The 6,028-nt window shown below is 42.9% G+C and overlaps 1 non-coding gene across 1 annotated transcript; it reads right to left on the bottom strand.

Annotated features, from left to right (window-relative positions):
- Positions 1-2,868: 2,868 nt before the first annotated feature.
- On the bottom strand, positions 2,869-2,975 carry LOC118661156. The gene has a single exon (XR_004969171.1). It is a non-coding gene; the product is annotated as a U6 spliceosomal RNA (small nuclear RNA).
- Positions 2,976-6,028: the final 3,053 nt, after the last annotated feature.

Genomic DNA, 6,028 nt, shown 5'->3' with positions numbered 1-6,028 from the left:
AAAATATATTTTAAATATATTTTTAAAAATAAGAGATAGAGAGAGACTCATCCTCCAGTGATAGGGAAGATGGTCGAGTAGGAAGCACCAGGAATTCCTTTGTTCTAGATTATAGTGGCACCAGCAGAACTTGTCCGATGTAACTAACTTAGAACTCTGGAGTCTCTCTGATGCCTAACCTCTTTTAGGGCAAGTCTTGGCCAGTAGGTCAGTTAATTTTGGTCAGTTTTAGCCTTTACGGGTTAGTATTTTCATACCACCCAGTCCCAGCCCTGTATGTTTTGATTGCTGATTGCTGCTCTGATAGCAGAGGTTGACATTCATTCTTGCAGTTCCCATAAGCTGAATTGGATTCAGGAAATTTAAAGGCTCAGTGCCTTTTATTCCCCCCCCCTCCCCCCCGCCCCTTTTTTTTTTTCAGAGGACCACAGATTTAAGAATTAAGATTTTAAAGACCAACTTCGTGTTCAGGGGCATTTAGAAAGCACCCATGCCCAAGGAAAGACACAGAACTGAGAAGATGTTAAGTTTTTTTAATTTATTTTTTATCCTCACCCGAGGACATGTTTATTGATTTTATTTTTTGTTTGTTTTGTGTTTATTGACTTTAGAGGGGGAGAAAAACATTGATGTGAGGGAGAAAAATCTATAGGTTGCCTCCCACATGCTCCCTGACAGATCAAGCCTGCCACTCAGGCATGTGCCCTGACCAGGAATCAAGTCCACAACCTTTCAATGTATGGGTGATGCTCCAATCACCTGAGCCACCCAGCTAGGGCACAATCTTAATTTTTTACCTCATGCTGGCACAGATATCCTACAACAAAAAACAAAAACAAAAAATTCAGCCACCCAGGTAAAGGGAGATCATCTGATTTATAGAATTAGCACATTATATGAGTCAAATACCCAGGTTTTGTTTTGTTTTAAATTATTATTTATTGATTTTAGAGAGAGGAAGGGAGACATCAATTTGCTGTTCCACTATTTATCATTCATTGGTTGCTTGTATGTGCCTTGACCGGGGGATCAAACCCACAACCTTGGTGTGTCGGGACAAAGCTCTAACTAACTGAGCTACCTGGCCAGGGCCCCCAGTTTTCAACAACAACAACAAAAACAAGAAGGTATACAAATAAAGAGGAAAGTATGGCCAAAACAGAAACGATCCCTTACTAGACAAAGAATTTAAAAGCTACCTTCTTATTTAAACTTACTGGGTGACAATAGTTAATAAAATTATATGTAAGTTTCAAGTATACAGTTCTATAATACATCACCTGTATAGTTCATTGTGTGTTTTACCACCCAAAGTCAAACATTCCATTATCATGTATTTGACTCCCTTTACTGTCTTCCACTCCCCTTTTCCTCAGATAATCACTGTACTGTTGTCTGTATGAATTTTGGGTTTTGTTTGTTCATTTGTTGCTTTCAGTTTTATATTCCACATGAGTGAAATAAGGTTCTTGACTGACTTAATTTAGCATGATATTCTCAAGATCCATCCAAGTTGTTCCAATGGCAGTATTTCATCCTTTGGTTGAGTAGTGTTCCATCTTACATATATAAAAGTCTAATATGCAGTGTCCCCTCAGGATTTTGACCAGGAGAATGGAAGTTCAGTCACTTGCTATGACGTGCACTGACCACCAGGGGGTGGCACAGATCATGGCGGGTGACCAGCTGTGGTGGCCGGTCGCTGAGGGAGTGAGGAAAGGAGGAGGCACGGAAGTGGGGAACCTGATCGGCCCTGATTGCCAGCCAGGCCTAGGGACCCTACCTGTGCACTGAGCTTCTAGTTGTATATATGTACCACTTCTTTATCCAATCATGTATTGAAGGACACTTCATTGTTTCCATGTTTAGCCACCATGAATAATGCTGCAGTGAACAGAGGGGTACATGTATCTTTATGAATCAATGTTTTCAAGTTTTTTGGCCAGATACCCAGAAGAAGGGTTGCTGGATAATATGGTAACTCTATTCTTAATTTTTTGAGGAACCTCCATACTGTTTTACAGAGTAGCTGTACCAGTCTACATTCCCACCAGCAGTGAATGAGAGTTCCTCTTTCTCCACGATCTCTCCAACACTTACTACTTGTCTTGCTTATAATAGCCATTCTGACAGGTGTGAGGTGTTACCTCATTTTAGTTTTTTGGGTTTTTTTTTAAGTGAAATGTCATTCACTTCAGCTGAGTTTTTTTATTTGTTTGTTTGTTTGTTTGTTTGTTTTTATTGATTTCAGAGAGGAAGAGGGAGAGAGAAATAGAAACATCCATGATGAGAGAGAATCATGCATCAGTTGTCTCCTGCAAGTTCCCCACTGGGGATCAAGCCCACAACCCAGGCATGTGCCCTTGACCGGAATCGAACCTGGGACCTTTCAGTTCACAGGCCAATGCTCTATCCACTGTGGAAAACCGGCTGGGGCCATTTTAGTTTTGATTTGCATTTCATAATAGCTAGTGAAGTTGAGCATCTTTTCATACACCTGTTGGCCATTTGTATGTCTTTTTGGGATACTAAGTGGTCAAGTTTTTTGCTCCTTTTCTATTTGGATTTTTGTTGTTGTTTAGTTGTACTAATTCTTTATACATTTTGAATAATAACCCTTTATCAGCAGTGTTGTTTGCAAATTTCACCTTCCATTCAGTTGATTGCCTTTTTGTTTTGTTGGTGGTTTCTTCTGTCCATAAGCTTTGATGTAGTCACATTTATTTATTTTTGCCTTTACTTGCCTTGCCTTTGAGATCAAACTCATAAAATCTTCTCTAAGGCCAAGATCCAGTGTTTTCTTCTATGTGATTTTGTCTCAATTCTTATATTTAGGTCTTTGATCTGTTTTGAGTTAATTTTTTTTTTTTAAATGTGGAACGCTTCACGAATTTCCATGTCATCCTTGTGCAGGGGCCATGCTAATCTTCTCTGTATCGTTCCAATTTTAGTATATGTGCTGCCGAAGCCAGCACTGAGTTAATTTTTGTACAAGGGAACAAACTAAAACCCAGTTTCATGCTTTTGCATGTGGCTTTCCAATTTTCCCGGCACCATTAATTGAAGAGGCTTTCTTTATTGTATGTTTTGGGCTCCTTTGTCAAAAATTATTTGCCCATATACATGTGTTTATTTCTGGGCTCTCAGTTCTTTTCCATTGGCCTGTGTGTCTGTTTTTCTGCAAATACCATGCAAAATAATTATCTTAAAGATGCTGAAAGAGCTAAAGGAAGATATGGATGTGGGAAAAACAGTGTGAACATAATAGAAATGTCAATAAAGAGAAAACAGGTACCAAAAAAATACTGGAGGTGGAAAGTACAGACAGCAAAAAAAAAAAAAAAGGGAGATAAATGAGACTAGGTCAAACAAATTTCTTTACATCAAAGGAAATAGACTGAAAAGACAATTTACAGAATGGAGAAAATATTTGCAAATATCTGTAAGAGATTAATATCCAGAATATAAAAGGAATTCCTACAACTCAACTACAACAACAACACTTATTTAAAAAATGGCCCTGGCCAGTGTTTCTCAGCTACAGAGAAGAGACTAGTGGTTGCCAGAGGTGAGGGCTGGAGTGTGGGCGAGATGAGTGACAGAAGTCAAAAGGCATAAATAAACTCCTTATGTAATATAACTAAGTCATGGGAATGTAATATATAGCACTAGAGACCTGGTGCACAAAAATTTGTGCACTCGGGAGGGGGGTGTCCCTCAGCCCAGCCTGTGCCCTCTCGCAGTCTGGGACCCCTTTGGGGGGATGACCACCTGCTTCTGGCTTAGGCCTGCTCCCTGGGGGGATTGGGCCTAAGATGGCAATCAGACATCCGCCTGGCAGCTCTCAGGGATGTCCACTTGCCAGCGGGGAGCAGGCCTAAGCTGCAGTCAGACATCCTTAGCGCTGCTGAGGAAGCAGGAGAGGCTCCCACCACCACTGCTGTACTGGCAGGCATTAGCCTGGCTTGTGGCTGAGCAGAGCTCCCCCATGTGGGAGGACACTGACCACCAGAGGGCAGCTCCTGCATTGAGCATCTGCCCCCTGGTGGTCAGTGTGTGTCATAGTGACCAGTCATTCCCAGTCTTTCTGCTGTTAGGGTCAGTTTGCATATTACCCTTTTACTATATAGGATAGAGGCCTGGTGCACTGGTGGGGGCCGTTTGGTTTGCCCTGAAGGGTGTCCTGGATCAGGTGGGGTCCCTCTGGGGTGCCTGGCCAGCCTGGGTGAGGGGCTGATGGCTGTTTGCAGCTGGTCACACCCCCTTCAGGATGGGGGTCCCCACTGGGGTGCCTGGCCAGTCTGGGTGAGGGGCTGATGGCTGTTTTCAGGCTGGCCACACCCCCTTTAGGGTGGGGGTTCCCACTGGGGTGCTTGGCCAGTCTGGGTGAGGGACTGAGGGCCGTTTTCAGGCTGGCCGGTGACTGAAGCTCCCAGCCTCTACTTTTTTTTTTTTTATTCTGGGATTTATTTACCTTCTATAATTGAAACGTTGTTGCTTTCGGAGCTCAGAGCCCGGCCGCTGCAGGCGGGGAACCTTGGCTTCCTCCATCACTGGAGCAAGCAAGCCTCCTGCTCGCTTCAGCTGTGTGGCTGCCGGCCGCCATCTTGGTTGGGTTAATTTGCATATCTCGCTGTTAGTCAATGGGAGGCATAGTGAAGGTATGGTCAATTACCATGTTTGTCTATTATTAGATAGAATAGTGATTATAGTTAAAAATATTATATTGCCCTGGCCAAGGTGGCTCACTTGGTTGGAGCATTGTCCCAGTACATCAGAAGTTTAATTCCTGGTCAGGGCACATACCCAGGTTGTGGGTTTGATCCCTGGTTAGGGCATGTACAGAAGGCAACCGATCAATGTTTCTGTCACACATTGATGTTTCTCTCCCTTCCTCTCTAAAACCAATTTTAAAAATACTGTATTACAGCCCTAGCCAGTTTGGCTCAGTGGATAGAATGTCGGCCTGTGGACCTAAGGGTCTCAGGTTTGATTCCCATCAAAGGCACGTACCTCAGTTGCAAGCTGCTCCCCAACCGTGGCACGTGTAGCAGACAACCAATCGATGTGTTTCTCTCACATTGCTATTTCTCTTTCTCTTTCCCTCTCTCTTCTATCTGAAAATCAATGGGAAACCCTATCTGAAAATCAATGGGAAACTATATCGGGTGAGGATTAAAAAAGAATCCTATATAATAAAAGCCTAATATGCAAATCAACCGAATGGCTGAAGGACTGGCAGAATGACTGATCGCTATGATGCGCACTGACCACCAGGGGGAAGACACTCAACGCAGGAACTTTCCCCAACTCGCAGGCCCCAGGCTAGCCAAGGCGGGTGCTGGGGGGGGGGGGGGGGGCCCTGATCAAACTGCTGGTTGCCCCGCAGAGGTGGGGGATGGGACCAGGGAGCAGATGGCGCCAGGCCAGCCAAGGCGGGTGCCAGTGGGCACCCCCTGTCTCCCCACTGGTTGCCCCACAGATCAGCCCTAATCACCGGCCAGGCCTAGGGACCCTACCTGTGCACGAATTTTGTGCACTGGGCCTCTAGTAAATAAATTGATAAATAAAAGACTAAATCTCATTTAAAAAATACTGTATTACGTATTTGAAAATTGCTAAGAGAGTAAAGTTCTCATTATTTATATACCCAGATTAAAAAGCACTATCTTATTTTGTACTTGTAATTTGTCTTTATATATACTCTGTCTTGCCTGCTTTTGGAACGTAATTTTTATCCTACTTAGTTCCTCTACTGATTGAAATTAATACAATCTGTTTCTATACTTGTTACTCTAAAAATTATGTATATCCGTATGAAACTCTACTATTAATTAAGATGAGCCTCTTTCCAGACTTCACATTTCTCCATTAGTACTGGGAGGCAATTCATTTACCAGATTAAATGAAATTACTCCTAGATATAACTATTTTTTTATATATATAATTTTTTTTAAAAGCAGCCCAGCCCTAGCCAGTTCAGCTCAGTGGATATAGAACGGAAGCCTGTCAACTGTAAGGTCAAGGG

This window comes from Myotis myotis, unplaced genomic scaffold (assembly GCF_014108235.1).
Source record: "Myotis myotis isolate mMyoMyo1 unplaced genomic scaffold, mMyoMyo1.p scaffold_m19_p_1, whole genome shotgun sequence".
Lineage (NCBI taxonomy): Eukaryota > Metazoa > Chordata > Mammalia > Chiroptera > Vespertilionidae > Myotis > Myotis myotis.
This window is presented reverse-complemented; position numbering and strand designations above follow the sequence as displayed.